This window comes from Ips typographus, linkage group LG2, assembly GCF_016097725.1.
Source record: "Ips typographus isolate SLU linkage group LG2, UJ_Ityp_2.0, whole genome shotgun sequence".
NCBI classification, from domain to species: Eukaryota; Metazoa; Arthropoda; class Insecta; order Coleoptera; family Curculionidae; genus Ips; species Ips typographus.
In genome coordinates, this window is record NC_138423.1 from 14,445,727 (window position 1) to 14,461,319 (window position 15,593).

At 34.7% G+C, this 15,593-nt stretch overlaps 2 pseudogenes across 2 annotated transcripts; both read left to right on the forward strand.

Annotated features, from left to right (window-relative positions):
- The first annotated feature begins 218 nt into the window (after nucleotides 1–218).
- Nucleotides 219–2,976, forward strand: LOC145724046 (uncharacterized; annotated as a pseudogene). The gene is made up of 6 exons (XR_014176915.1): nucleotides 219–284; nucleotides 334–576; nucleotides 629–863; nucleotides 918–1,029; nucleotides 1,076–1,275; nucleotides 1,316–2,976. The product of XR_014176915.1 is annotated as an uncharacterized LOC145724046 (transcript).
- Nucleotides 2,977–4,617: 1,641 nt separating this feature from the next.
- Nucleotides 4,618–12,195, forward strand: LOC145724050 (uncharacterized; annotated as a pseudogene). Its single transcript, XR_014176916.1, has 6 exons — nucleotides 4,618–5,000; nucleotides 5,053–5,149; nucleotides 5,205–5,557; nucleotides 7,946–8,418; nucleotides 10,985–11,551; nucleotides 11,709–12,195. The product of XR_014176916.1 is annotated as an uncharacterized LOC145724050 (transcript).
- The last annotated feature ends 3,398 nt before the right edge of the window (nucleotides 12,196–15,593 follow it).

Consider the following 15,593-nt stretch of genomic DNA (forward strand, 5'->3'; position numbering starts at 1 on the left):
TCGTGTGGGTCAAATATTTACCAGTTATTCGATAAAGTTAAGCCTAAACTCCAAAATTTTGAAGCAACTTCTAATCAATGTCACATATGGCTATAATAAAGTAATTTAACTTCAATGTCATTGTAACATTTCAATATTTTCTTGCAAATTAACGATATAAAACATAACAAAACTAAAGTTAGAAGCCATGTCCAAGAACTTTTACAAACGCAATAGCAATGAGCTGTAGAGATAACGACAGAAAACCTGCCCCAGACCTGTGTAACAACCAAAGCCAATCGAGGGTAGTTAATTTAAGGTTTAAACACTATCTCTTAAGAGATTTTGTTGTAGGTGAATTGTAAAAGCAAATCTCCTGAACCGCCTACCAGTTGCCAATGCGCTCAAACCTTTCGACAATTCTTTCCCTTACAATGATCTGCCCCCACCAGCCCCACCAGATGGTAGGGCTGATTTGTGGGAGCTGCAATTCTGTCGTTGGTGGGGATGGAACTGGGTGAAAAAGCGTGAATCTTTAATGAGATGTGAATCGAGAAACGTTACGAAATGTGATCAGACCAAAAGTTATAGACCGAGGTTTGTTACTAAAAGTACCATCAAATTCGCATAATTGTAACTTTGCAAATAGGGATAATACAATTGATGAAATTCCGGTTAAAATTACCCGCTTGCGCAAACCCAAAAATAAGTGTATATCATACAAGGAACCAGAACCTAAATGCACATTGTCAAAACAACATTCACCTAAAGAACAATTTAAAGCTATGTGCAATGTTGCTGGGAAAAAAGAAGACACCTTGCGAAATGGCTAAGTTGTATAACACACCCTCTACTAGTAGGGTGGGACTAAAACTACAGGACAGGTTCTTAAATTCCTATAACTATTAAGACGCAAGTTGTAGGGGTTTAATTTCTAGAGCATTCTGTGGAATGGGTCAGCGGTCGACAAAACCATACAAACATCGAGAACCATCATGTTACGACAGAACAAAAATAGAAACAAACAAATGTAGGGAGAAACATCAGGGTAAACCAACTAAAACTTGAAAACAGCACCTTTTGCATTTATTTGTAGGGGAGACAAAGTCCCAGACGGACCTCCTTAAATTCCGCTACGTCAGCAACAGATAGCACCCCTTGCGAATCTTTGTTCACTCAGAAACCTGAGTGCAGCACAGAAGAAAGTGTGAATATCTAACGTTTAAGCTGGCGCAAGCCACTAGCGATGCATGTCCCTGCCAGAAAGTCAAGACACAAAGTGTACAAGTAAAACTAGTGTAGGTGTTTGGTCACATTTTTAAAAGAAAACTTTTAGAATAACACTGAAAAAGGTTGTGGAACCACGTCCAAAAACACCCAAACGTGCTTTGCCTTCATGGATAATTACAACATACCAATGAGTGAAACTGCATACGGAACCAATGAGAAATTAGTAAAATTTAAAGGAAAAAGCACAAAACAATCTGCATAATGGTGTGCTGTTGTGGTTCATGCAAACCGAACGATGGCAGCTCCAATAATAAAGGACACACATGTACAAAAACAGGCACTACGTGCCCTTGCAAAGTTTGCCCCAAAGTATCTTGCACTCGGGTGAAAGAACATCCGAAACCGGAAGATAAGGAATTGAAGAAGCAATTACACTTTTCCGTTTACTTTTGCCCCCTTAAACACCAAGGCTCTCTCTAAATTTGGCACCCCTTCTAAGAGCTATCCTTGGCTAAAGGCTACCGACTCCCAGCAACTACCATCTCTTTGAACAACATAGGCGTTGATACCAACAGCTTCTATGATTGGCTCAACACAGGAACTAAATCTAAACTACCAGAGTTTATGAACGTCTCTCGATAATTTGTCGCTTTTCCTAAACTCACCAAGTCTATTAATAAATCAAACTTTGAGGATAGAGTGCTTTTGGATGCGGTATGCGATGCCATATTGCAGGAACATGAAGATAACCAGCACAGTCGATTTTTGGAAGACCTCCAATTCGGTCTCGTAAAAGACTCAGCCGCTAAGTCTAGTAGAGATCTTATGGACATAGGGGTGCAGATTTACGGCCCAAAGCCAAAAGCACACGTTTACACTGAACTTAGTAAAGCGCTGGTTAATACTGAAGATGTCGGGACGCAATTGGCTAATCACATTACAACCACTGACCACCATGAAGTTAGAAATTTTGATAATATGATGGACAGTATAATGAAGAGCATCTTCTCGGACTCTCAAGAGAATATGATAAACTCCACTCAAAATAAAGACACAGGAGAAGCAACTAAAAGTAAATGCATGTCTTTTAATCAAAGATTTACAAAAACTGGTTTACTGCCTTGTCAACCATTCCATTCCTCTACAAAGCCAGCAGCAAAACGGGCCGCAACTAACTTAGAGAAACCAAATGGCGCAAAAAAGCTCAGAACCGATGACAGCAATTCAGAAAACTACTCCAATGACAACATAGGAAACATATTCTCTAAAATCGATGATATAGTACGTAAAAGCAAAGTAAAAACAGCAGAAATTCAAAAAGTCCTCAATTTGAAACCTGATGAAAATCCCACCCCCAAACCATTTAAATTTTGCGGATTGGAATCTGTTAACCTTAAGAAGAACTATCCCATGTCTTCTGACAATTTCAAAGGTTCGATTTTATATCAAAACGAATTTTCCTCAAAAGTCGATTTTGAACCTGAAAGTCAACTTCTTGGAAGTCAACCAACCACTTCGACCAACTCAAAAGATAACGTGGAAGAAGTGGAAGTTGAAGTACAAAACACAATTAAAGATTCCGGTTTGTTGCATGGTAAACTTTCAAAGTTGTCTGTTCACAGTTTTGTGGTTTGCGACCAAAAACCTTCTGGAGTCAAAGTAGGAAAGAAGCAATACAAAAGGAAGATTGGTAGTAAAGGGTCTTTGATTCCGATAAGGAAATAATTGGGTGAACGACTGTCTTTTAATAAATTGAATTTTTAAAAATTGTTTTTGTTTAGTTTTTTTCCACTTTCATAAAGAACATTTTGAGCGACCAAACTAATTGGGAAGGTGGTTTTAAAATCATTTCGGTAAAGCCACCTTTTTGTGTAAAATGTGAACAATTTGTAGATCAAAATTCTGAAAAAATAATTTCTAATCATACTGTATCAAGACTACATTGAGTAATCATATTTTTTATGTGGATCGGCATTTTGTTTTTTAAGAAATAAAATTCAAAATTTAAAATAAGATTAAGGTCCAAGCAAGAACTAGGCAAATCGACAGGTGGCAGGTGCCATCAATCAAAATTGCTGGTATAGTGGCCATGTGACCAAGTTTGCGCATTAGAACTGACAGTTTATATGAAGCACGAAGAGAATGTGACGTCACGGTGACTAAAGGCAAGCAGCTTTTTTATGTATGATTTTACTGTATTTCCTGTTAAACAATAAAAAAAAATGATTTCTGAAGTAAAAGGCCGGATTCGTTTTCAGCAAAGCAAAGCAGCAGAACAAAGCGAATGGGACGTCACGATGACGTAATTTGGCAAAACCATAATATAATCACTGTCAAATTACGTCATTGTGACGCCATATCGCTTTGCTCGCTCTATGGAGAAGTGGAAACGAATGCGGTTAGTTTGAATATGACAGTAAAACATATACAGTAAGTTTTAATTGCCAGTTTGTATGTCTATGTCAGTGGCCGCATTCGCGGCGCAAAGCGTTTTTGACGTCACAATGACGTAATTTGACAAGTGGTTAAAATTATGGTTTTTCCAATTACGTCATCGTGACGACAAAAACGCATTAGCAGGTTAGAATGGTAACAGTCGATCATCCAGAGGTTGGTGGTTGGTTGTACTCAAATAATAAATTTAAATTTTTACTACAGGATTGAAAGTCAACAATGAAGAACTTACTTACTTATAAAATAACTTAAAAAAAGTAAAAAAAAACTCTGAACTCTGAAAATTAAACAGAGTTAAGTACCACCACAGATAAAGGTTTATAGTTATTTATTATGTGGTTATTACAGATAAACACACACAAAGGGAGTACCTACTAAATATAAAATTCTATTATCACATTATATCTGACAACTTTAACTGAAAAACAGTGTACATATTTTTCAATAAAATGCTTTACATACTTTACCTATAAAGCTTCGAGAAACCCAAGGTTTGGGTAAGTTTAAAAAAGGATTTGTTATTAATCTTCTCGTTTTCATCGAACCTTACAATTTTGAGGAGTTCTTTCAAAAAGTGCAACGTTCTTAGCAATAAGTTAAATATGTATACATCTATCCACTGATACTAGATACTTTTTCTTCTTTGACGTGTTTAAACATAATTACCCTGTAATTATTTGTTTTAAATAAAAGCTCTTATCTATCTATCTATCGCTTTTTTTACACTATTTTTATTAATTTACATTATTTGGTTCGAAATTAAAAATCTTGGATTGTTCTGTGTTCTGTCAATCTCAACCGACCCAGCAGAGCATACCGCAACAGAATCGATTTATTGAGAGTTGAGCTGTTGGTCACATGATATTTACTTTATCAACCGCCACTAAATCACGTGAGGAAATTTTGTTTGACTTTGACAGCTTCCCGATGATTTGACAGCCTGTTGTATTGACTGATTGATACGGCACGAAAGAAAGCTAACCACACACTCAATTTTGTTTGTTGTAGTAAAGGTAAAGTAGTTTTTCCTAAATTTAATTGGTTTTTGAATTTGAAAAACTTGTTGCACTTGTTTTAACAATATCTAGAATATTATCTACGCCGTTAAATATTGTTAGAAACTGGTTTTACCCGTTTTATTTTTTAAATCTAAATATGTATAATCCCAACAATAGTTAAAGCTTACATTTTTTTTAATGTCTTTGGAAAGAAAGTATGTTAGTTTTGTGATTAACAGTTATGATGGACCGGCCTTTGAAGAGTATTTTGGATATTATCAAAGGCTATTTTTCTTTTTCCACCTCCCATACTTCTCCAGAGATAGAACGCAAGAGACGGTAAGACTATTGGTTCTGGTTAGGTTCTACTGTAAACCACTGTTAATTGTAGTGCACCTACACTTGAAAGTCCAATTCGTACTAAAGTAAGTCGTTATTCACCATACCAGTCACCAGTTAGGGTTATTCAATCGAGAGGGAATCAGATGGTGAGTTAAACCCTACAAAATATTACCATTGCTAATTAATCATGATTTGATGCAGATATATCTTACTGGTTACCTAAAAAAACTCGTTCTCACTACCAGATCACCACTTTACCCTAACCGAAGAGTACCAATGAAATCTTACAAACTGAAGATGTGGTTTTTCTTGATGATGATGATGATGACGAAGTGGTTGAAGTGAGAGAGAAAATAAACCACTCAAAAGTTACTTCTACACCTGCCAATAAAGCAGGATTGGGCTCATATAGGAGGAAAATGTGGAATGAGAATAGTGACAAAGATGTTATATTAGTAAAAACCACCAAATCTCCTAGAGATAAGCAGCTGGACTCTAAATTATTTAGTTTTAATCTTCTGAAAACTCCAGGTGGATCAGATAAACCTTATTTAATATAGGTAAGTAATAATGTACTACTACTAAACTATTAAACTAGGGTTTAAGACACTTTGGTTAAATGTCAAAATATTTACATGGTATTTTGTACTGTTGTTTGGACTATTTACTAGTATTTACTTTGGTATAGTAAGCCCATGTCACCCTTCTTGCAGCCTCATCAAATTGATTCTTCTGTGTCTTTTTTCAATAATTACATACATTGGATGACAACTTTTTAATTGAAATTTTTCATAAGGAAGAGGCAACAATTGTTGTTATGGAATTATTGATAAATGTAACTTGTATGACTGCTCCCATATCATAGAAATTTTTAATGTGTTTGTGAAAGAAAAATTGTTTGCTTTTAGGAAATCATGCAAATTGAATTATTGAATTTCAAACTTTTACATGTGTGCCTTAAAAATGCACTTTTAACACCCATATGAAGGTGTTTTCACTCAATGTTGCTGTTTCCTTGTGTTTGACATATTTTCTGCATTAAAGCACTATTGGTAAAATGGCGTTTTTGATTGACAAGTTTAGTGTAACAATAATGTATCTCTTTCCTGCTTTATTAGATGTCATGGAAACAGTGAGCTACTGTTTCTGCTAACATAGAAAAAAAAAGCCTTTTTTAAAGTACAATTTGCTGGTAAATGATAACTAGGAAGAAAACCTGTGGAGAAGGAGAACCTAGGAAGAAAATTTGAAAAACTAACTCTAAACTTAACTCTAAAAATTCTGTTTTAATGGGAATTTTAACTTATTGCACTTTGATTTGATGCAATGTTTGTCTTTCTTTTGTTACACTCAAATGATCTTCTGAACAGAAAATGTGTCTTAAATAAGGCTTTTGACTTCATAGAAGACACTTTGACTTCTTTAATTACCAATTCAGTTTGTCAAGTGTGATTGATTGTCATTATGAATTAGTTCTAGGTTATAGCATAAGGCAGGGGATACAATAAATTCTATATTAGTGTCTAAGCTGGTGTTGTACTTCTACAGCAATAGCTTAAGTTTGGAATTTGTATTGGTGTGAAATACAAAAAAAGTCAGTTTTTATTATCTTTGGTGTGAGCATTGATGTTTGCAATCATTTCATAAAATTTACTTTCTATAAAATTGTCAGACCTGTATATTCAAGTTTGTCCCAAAAGCCGCCAGATAGTACAGTGTCTGCTAGTTTTTTAAAGCTTTCATCTTTATTTACAGTATTTACACCGTCCAGGCTGATTCTCTGCACAATAGATTTTGAAATGCCTAAAGCATCTGAAACCTTTAAAATGTGGCATCAATAATTGACAAAAATCGCGTTATTAAAAAAGCATGGGTGTTTAGCGTTAATAATGTTTTCTTTTAAATTTGTTCCTTTTCACTGTACCTATAGAACATAGTATATTGGTAATTGATGGCAGCTTTGATTGGCAAGTTAGAGCCAAACTAATGTATCTGTATCCTGCTTTCATGTCAACTGTCACTGAAACTGAAACTCATCAAATGTCACTAAAACAGTATGGTAATACTCTAGTTTTGCACTAGAATGTCAGTCAAAAACGCCATTAAATTGGTTAAGAAAATCCAGCAATATACAGGGTGATTCCAAAGTTGGTGCTTTCCTTTCACCTGCGAATAGGCTTCAAAAAATAAGGTTTTTTTTCCTTTGACGCTTTTTCGAAATATGAACAATAACGAAGATACAGTGTCAAAGTTTTACTGAAAAAAAAAACAAAATAAAAAATAACTTAAATTTAATTTAACTAACTACAGTGTATCTTATCAACAGATATAAACAAAAACAAAAGATTTCAGCCGCCTTTGAACTAAGTTTTAATAATTTGACACTTTAAATTAAACAGCATTTAATTTTAGCACACATTAAGAGGGTTTTTATTTTTTTTACTGGGAAAAGGGTGCGTCGTAGCAAAAATAATAAAAGGGGTTTTATTTTTAGAATTGAACAAGGAATTCAATAATAAATTTTATGTTAGAAAAAAGCCAGTAGGGTAATATTTTTTTCAAAATTTTTTTAAAAAAATTATACGCGCGCCATTGGTAAACGCAAGAAAATTGTTGTTGTCTTGGAAAATTTGTTTTCCACGTAGCTACTGACACCTACAAAAGTTTGTTTAATTATTTCCAGTGGTTTGGCCAAAATCATTAAATTTTAATTTTTTCAGTAAAACTTTGACACCCTGTATCTTCGTTATTGTTCATATTTCGAAAAAGCGCCAAAGGAAAAAAAAACCTTATTTTTTGAAGCCCTATTCGCAGGTGAAGGAAAGCACCAACTTTGGAATCACCCTGTATAACCACAAGCTTGCCTTGGGTCACATTTATGAATAAAAAAATGTTAAATTAATAATTATATTGTTGCAGAACTAAGTCTATTTTTCATTCAGGTGCGGATACCAGTCGAAATGGTGCCAAAAACCAAAGAAAAAATCAAACCTCGTTTAAGTTCATTAAACACAGCCCAGGCATCAGCTTTAGATTACACCTTCAGACTTGATGATAAAATGAGATACAAACAACTGCTAGAACAAAGTACAGATGTTCATCCATATACCACACACCTATAGGGATACATCCGTCCTCATTCAATTTTACGCGGAGCAGCGACAAACTCTCAAATCCCGTTTTTAAACGGCGATAAGTCACAAGATAAACCAAAAGAATCGACCAAGGAAGGATCATAAAGGTGCTGGATAGTTTGGAAACTGAGCGGTCGTTGTCAAAGATTCCGATTCCGATGATAGCGTTATTTTGCTTAATCCGCCATCACCAAAGCCGGACATTAAAGTTGATCCAGTGAATAGTTTCAAAAGTATGTGGACACCACCGAGTTTAGTAAACAAGACTGGCTGTCAGAGTTGTAAGTATATCTTTCTTATTAGTTTGACAGTTTTTTTTGTTGCGTTAAAAAGAATACATATACAGGGTGTCCCACTGGAAACTGCCACGGTCGATATTCCAAAAACTGTAATAGATATTTTTTTAAAAATTTTAGGGTTTAGTATTTGCTCTGGAGCTTCCGCATCAAAATATTTTCACGTTTGAGCTACCAAAGTAGTTAATACCAACTTCACTATTTTAAATGGAACACTCTATATATTATTATATTTTTAGATTCTGCTAACGATTCATTTTTACGCAGTATGTATTCATAGATGATAAGCTATATCTATCTGCAACGGTGTTCGATATATTGACGTTTGAAAAATTACGTTTCTACACTTTGTACCGTCATAGCTCTTTAATCAGATAGAGCAAAACGGTTTGCATGTTTCTATCTTAACTTTTTGACATCTATCACCTGGTAACATTTTTAAATTTTGACAGGTGTCAGAAATAAGACAAACTTTGCAGTATAACCTTGGCATACACCATGAAAAGTTAAGATAGGAATGCAATCCATTTTACTCACTCCTTCTGCTTAGGAGCTATGACATTCCACTCTCTCACTGAGAATTTACCATTTCTAAAAATTGTTATAAAAATCTTACCCCACATTTCTGGTGATACAGATGATTTTAACCTAATTCTTTAATTTAAACTGAATGGTTGTCAAATTACGAAAAACTCTTTTTCTAATTTACTAACTAGTGATGAAATGGCCATTTCTTAACTAGTTAATAAATGAATACGACAATTATTAGCTTTTCTAACTTCTTTTTACTCATTTAAACTGTAAAAATCAAAATAAGTACAATTTATATCAAAAGGAACATAACAATTAAAAAAATCAATTATTGTAAATATTAATTACACAATTTGTACTGTTCGACAAGTTGTTGCCCGAATTTGTCTTGCTGTTGCTTCAATTGTTGTTACAGCAAGTGATTTGGCACTACTTGTTTCAACAGAAATGCTTTTTTTGTTTTCAATCGAGTTTTCAACATATCCCTCGGCAACAGAGTTCGATTTCCATCCCCCATGTTGTTTTATTTTCAACAAAATTGGCTCCAGAGTCTGCAAGAAAGGTAGCAGACGACCTTCGAAAGCAATGTCCAGTGAATAATCCTGGATTTTTTAAGCCAAGTAATTCAGCAATTTTCTTTGGTAACTGGCCAATACTATTAATACCTACTGGTTGTATACTGCATTACCATATAGGTAGTTAATAAAAAATCTGTTGTGCTTCAAATTTTTTGGTCACATATTAATGTTTCTTCTTAGTATATCTACAAAACTGATTTCCTCAATACCTCCTTCCGTTATGACAAATTTACGTGATGTTTTTGTTTTTGTGATTGGAATGTTAACTCGAAAATGCGAGTGTTCATCTATTACATCTTCATTCCGAAGAAACGTTAATTCCACCTTTCGACAGGCGCCTGCTACATCTACAATAAAGACCACCTGAAATATGAAAATCATCATCTAAGTGATTATATCGAAATTTTGTGTAATAGTTTAGGCCTACCATCGCTAACAGCCACTTGGAATCATTTGTTTCTTTTAAAAACTCCGACATGTTTTCTCTAGTAAACACATTAGATTTCTTCGCCTTATACCCATCGCTGCATTTTTTTAAATACGCAATCAAACTGCAGTAACCTTTAATTTCGATGCCTTTCTTCAGAGACAGCTCCGCTCTCAACATTGAATAAAGTGACCATGTTGAAGATTTAAAATACCTCTTTTCCTCGAAGTAATCAAGCATAACTTTTTCATTTATGTGTTTTACCTTTTTTGATTTAAGCTTTTTTGATTTCAAATTTTTCGTAAGCTGTATCGTACAGCGACTTAGATCTTTCGGGAAGCTACTTCGATATCACTCGGTAATTCTGAATCTAAGTTATTCATTTTTCAGTTAAATTATCGCACCATTAAATATCTATCGCAAAATTTCTTGCAATGTTTACAGCATAAACAATATTTGACGTGGCAAAATTTTAATATATTACAATACACGCACAAGTCACCATGGATATTTCATTTGGAACAACTGGTGGGGGATTGGGAGTAGGCATAGATGTTGGATGTGAAACTAATTTACTTAGTTTGTACCACTTGAAAAAAGCATGTATAAAACACGTTTCGAAAATGTCTAATTGTCTAACTCATTCAATTGCAGGAACTCGTCCTGCAAATATTCATTCGTTACACAAAATCGCACTTTGGTAACTATATTCTTAAGTCCTGTACTTTCAAACATCGTCCACTGTTGCATTAAATAAAATCATCACATTTCCATCCCAAGGAATATGCGGTAGAATTTTGTACAGACACCCTGTATTTTGTGACATTTTTCATTCAAAATTGTGTCAAAATTTTAAGGTTTACACTTTCATTTACAATATTTTTTATTATGGGTAACATCCTGCTATCGATTAGTTATGACTTCTACTGTTTCTTATTTGGGTCTGTATTACTTTTGCTTTAACTAGTTTCGAAACATTTTTTCGATCACCTTTGAGTTTGCATAATCATTTTAGGGTACAAAACCACGCATCATACGTAGACAAACGCCAACAAGAAATCGACGCCATCCGACAATGCTCACGGCGAAGCGAAGAACTAAACAAGGACATCAACGTCGAACTGTTAAGGCGGAAAGTCGACAACTGTTTACAGTTGAAGGACTTGATTTTACCGGAAATCGAGACCGCGGACGAGACTGAATTTCCCGAGCTCACCGACGAGCATCATAACCTGTTGCAAAAAGCGTTCAGGGGCGACCCTAATGAAGTTCTGGTGCGGAAGTTTAACTTGAACATCACCAGGCGTGATCTGAAAACATTAGGAGGGCTAAACTGGCTGAACGACGAAGTGATCAACTTCTACATGAATTTAATTATCGAGAGAGGAAAAGACTCGAAGTGGCCCAACACGTATGCGTTTAACACCTTTTTCTACTCCAAACTGATCAAGGATGGGCCGCAATCGCTTCGAAGATGGACGAAAAAAGTGGATTTATTCTCGTATGATTTGATTTGTGTGCCTGTGCATTTAGGCGTACACTGGTGTATGGCTATCATTGATTTTAGGGATAAATCCATAAGGTAAGATTAGTTTTTTTTGTTAAAACGTTGATAATAATTTTTGAACCCTTAAGTAAACATATTAATATACAAAAAAAAGTTTTCTTAATTTGCTGTGTTAATTATGTTTAATTTTACATACTCCTGGCATTATTTTTGATTGTTTGATATTCAACAGATATTTCGACAGCATGGGCAGCCCTAACGATAGATGTTTAATGGCATTGCGTAACTACTTAGAAGCAGAACACTTGGACAAAAAAAGCACCAGGCTGGACACAAGCAACTATAAACTAATCAACATGGACGATATTCCGCAACAGATGAACGGTAGCGATTGCGGCATGTTTTCCTGTACTTTTGCCGAATTCATATCTCGTGATGCACGAATCACCTTCACACAAGAGGATATGCCGTACTTACGGAAGAAAATGGTGGTTGAAATCATGTTGGGTGAGCTGCTTATCAAGTAAAGTCGTAAGACTTTATAATATATAGTTATAAATAAGGAATACGAAATTGTTACTTTAAACTTCCTCTCTTAAATTATATGTGTAATTGTGTAATTAAATTTATCTTTAAACATTATATTAGATACGTACGTTTAAGTTCAATTCATGTTTGTCTGATTATTATGGAATAGTAAAACAAGTTCTTAAAGTAAATATCATTTTTTTTTCCTATGAGCATAGACTAAATGATAAGTACAGACAACCAGAGCAATGTAATTAAAGTGGCACCCAAAAAAGAAGCCATTTACGCTTCAAGGGCTTCCTAATGGTTGGTTGGTTGGTTTTGTTGTTGGCTCTGCTCCGCAAGGGCAATTCGCCAGCTACCCACTGTAGAGGCCGCGGTGTTGTCTGGCTCTAAACCATACCGCGGCTCTTACTTTTCACAAAAGATACTTCGCACACACAAAAAAGTTAAAAAAATTGATTAAGGGCACAATCCGAGTGAAAGATATAGGTAGTCATTCCTCGTGGAAACTATAACCGTCACAGTCACATCCACGTGGTCTTCTCCTAGGTTTTCACCCTTTCCGCCTCTTGGTGTGCACCAAGTGCAGCGCACAAGACAATTCCCCGTAGGCTTTTAGGAATCGACGTTTCCACTTAAAGATTCCACCATCTCCACTCGACCGGTTTGCGGAATTCGGTCGTCAACTTCAAATTTCCTTGAACACCGTTTCAAGAAACGTGGTGTCTTAGTGGCAAAAAATGGCACCCACGAAACTGACGTGCGGTACGTTCCAGGTGAAAACCGAACTGGCACCAACTTCTTAATAATGTATTTCGGCCGCTTCAGTTGTAGGTAAACTCTAAGAGATGGCGCTAATTCAGCTCGTCATTGCAGACATAGTTGTCAACTCTTGCAGTATTTCCTATAATCCGCTTTCTTTTGCTATCCCATCTGAACTGCGTAAGCTTGATTTTTTCAAATAAATTTGAGTTAAATTAGTCTTATTTTGAAAACTAAACAAGATAAAAATTTCTGGTTTGAGGTATCGATAATAAAGTTCTATTTATAGTTCTATTATAAATCACAGGACTCTTTTTTAACGTCACAACAGAATCCTGAAGGTCACGTGACCGTTTTTTTAGTTTTAAATTAATACACTAAATCACGTAGGTATCTATTTCTAAGTATAAAATGTCATTTTTAACGTCAAAACAGATCCTGAAGGTCACGGGAAGATTAAAAATGGAATTTATAATGTCACGACAGTTTTAAAAATGTCAAAATGTCATTTGAAGGATCACGTAATCGTTTTTCAGTTTAAACTGATATTTTTAAAGACACGTGACCCTCTTTACAGTGCACATGGCCACGTGACAATTTTCAATTATTTTAACGTCAAAACGAAAACCGTCCGGGTCACGTGACTGTTTTAGATGTCAAAGTATTATTTGAAGGGTCACCTGACTCCTTATGATGTGCAAATGGTCACGTGACTCTTTTAGATTAAAAATTGATTTTATAATGTCACATGACAGTTTTGAATGTCAAAATGTTATTTAATTAAGGATCACATGCTCGTTTTTCAGTTTAGACTGATATTTTTAAAGAAACACACGTTACTCTCTTTATAATGCATTTTCAATTAAAAACGTGTTCACGTCAAACCGGAATCCTAAAGGTAACGTGACTGTTTTAGATGTTACAAATATTATTTGAAGAGTCACGTGACTCTTTTTACAGTTCATAAAGTCGCATAACGATTTCAATACTTAAATTTTATTTTTAAAGGTCACGTGACTCATGATTAATGCCAAAACGGAAACCCTGAAGATCACGTGAGTGTAAATGACAAAATATTATTTGACGGGTCACGTGACTTTTTAAGATTAATCATGGAATTCATAATGTATTAAGTATAAAATAACCCTTGATGAATAGTAAAATAAACTAATAACAAATAACTAAACTAAAAATACAACGAAGTGAAACCCAATAATTAAAGAAAACAGAAAACACACAAAATCTGTTATTTTTTTGCCTAGAAACAAAACAAAAAATGTGTGATTTGTCAACTAGACAACGCCCGAACGCCGCATTAAAACTAATGTTTTCCAACAGTCAAAAGATCGGAATTGCTGTGTCTGGCTTTAAAATTACGCGAATATGCGCTCAGTGGTGCCATCTTACGCTGCTTACTTAAATTAATTTTCAGTTCCATTGCCACTGTTTGTCTATACTTATCATTTAGTCTATGCTATGAGTGTTATTTACTTTTCTTTCAAAATTTTAATAGCTTTTTATGTATGTATAAGGTCGCAAAATCGTGGGTTAGGTCGTTAAAATAAAAAAAAAAATCCAAAAATATATCTTTTAAAATAAATCACAAACTTAACATGCCTATACTTAAAATAAGACAGTAAAAAAATATGTAAAAGAAAATGATCAATCGTCGCTACTTTCCGACAATTCGGCATCATCTTTGGGCACCCTTCGTTTTCTTTCTTTTTTTGGAACATAACCAGGACCTTGCTTACCTTTTCGGAACACTTCGATCGCTTTCAGTTTGTTTCTTAACAGTGTTGTCTGATCTCTCGCTTTTTGTGGTATGGTTTCGTTTTTAGGGACCCGAGTAGGCCTGAGAATTGGTCTAGCTGCACTTGTAGATGATTGTGGAGGATTATTATTCTGTAAAAGCAAAAGCATTGTTTTATTCGATAATACAATTTTCATAAATTGAAAATATTACTTATTCAACTACAAAGTCTGTTCTTCACAGCTGATTTTTATGAATAGATAAACATGCTACCTACACTACTAAAGCTTTCTTCTTTTTTTGTTTTAGTTAAAAATACTGTTTTAACCTCAAAATAAATCTTTGTCCCTCAAACTAAAAAGTTAGGTCCGAAAAAAATCAGATAACACACAAATCTACCCTGATTATTATCACTTTAGTTGCACGTCATAACACAGGTGATTCTATTGCCAACCGAACTCACTGGACAATAACATTGCATAGATACGGAAATTTAAATTACGAAATAATTATGTTGGCAATAGTGCGCAATGTTGTCGACTGTTTTTCGATTTTCTTGCTACCGAGCTATTGCGATCACCGATTATCTCACCCAATCGTTATACATCTCGAAGTGTCAAAGTTTGACGTAAATATTAGCGTTTTCGAAATTTGTTGTTACTTGTGATCCTGATTTACGTTCCTGTGGTCATAAACCGGTTTACTTGTGGACAAACAACATTTTTAACAACCTGCCGCGTAGCTGTCTGTTATATCAATATCGTCGAATACTGGCTCCAAGCTACTTTATTCTATTAGATTTTTGTGTTAAGCTTACATCTATAGTTTGATCTAAAAATGTGTCTGCAGTACTAAAGCTAAGTATTACCATTTACTAACACGAGTAAGCTTATTCAACCAATAAAAAACATTGAATGGTTAAGCCCTTATCTGAAAATCTAATCTAGCAAATAAATATGTCTCCATTATTACTCAAAGTTTAAACACAAATGCCCAGTAAAACACATCAGATCTCAAACCCCTCAACTCAGGGTCTCCTAAACACGCTTAAACTAAGCTTCCCTCACTTTC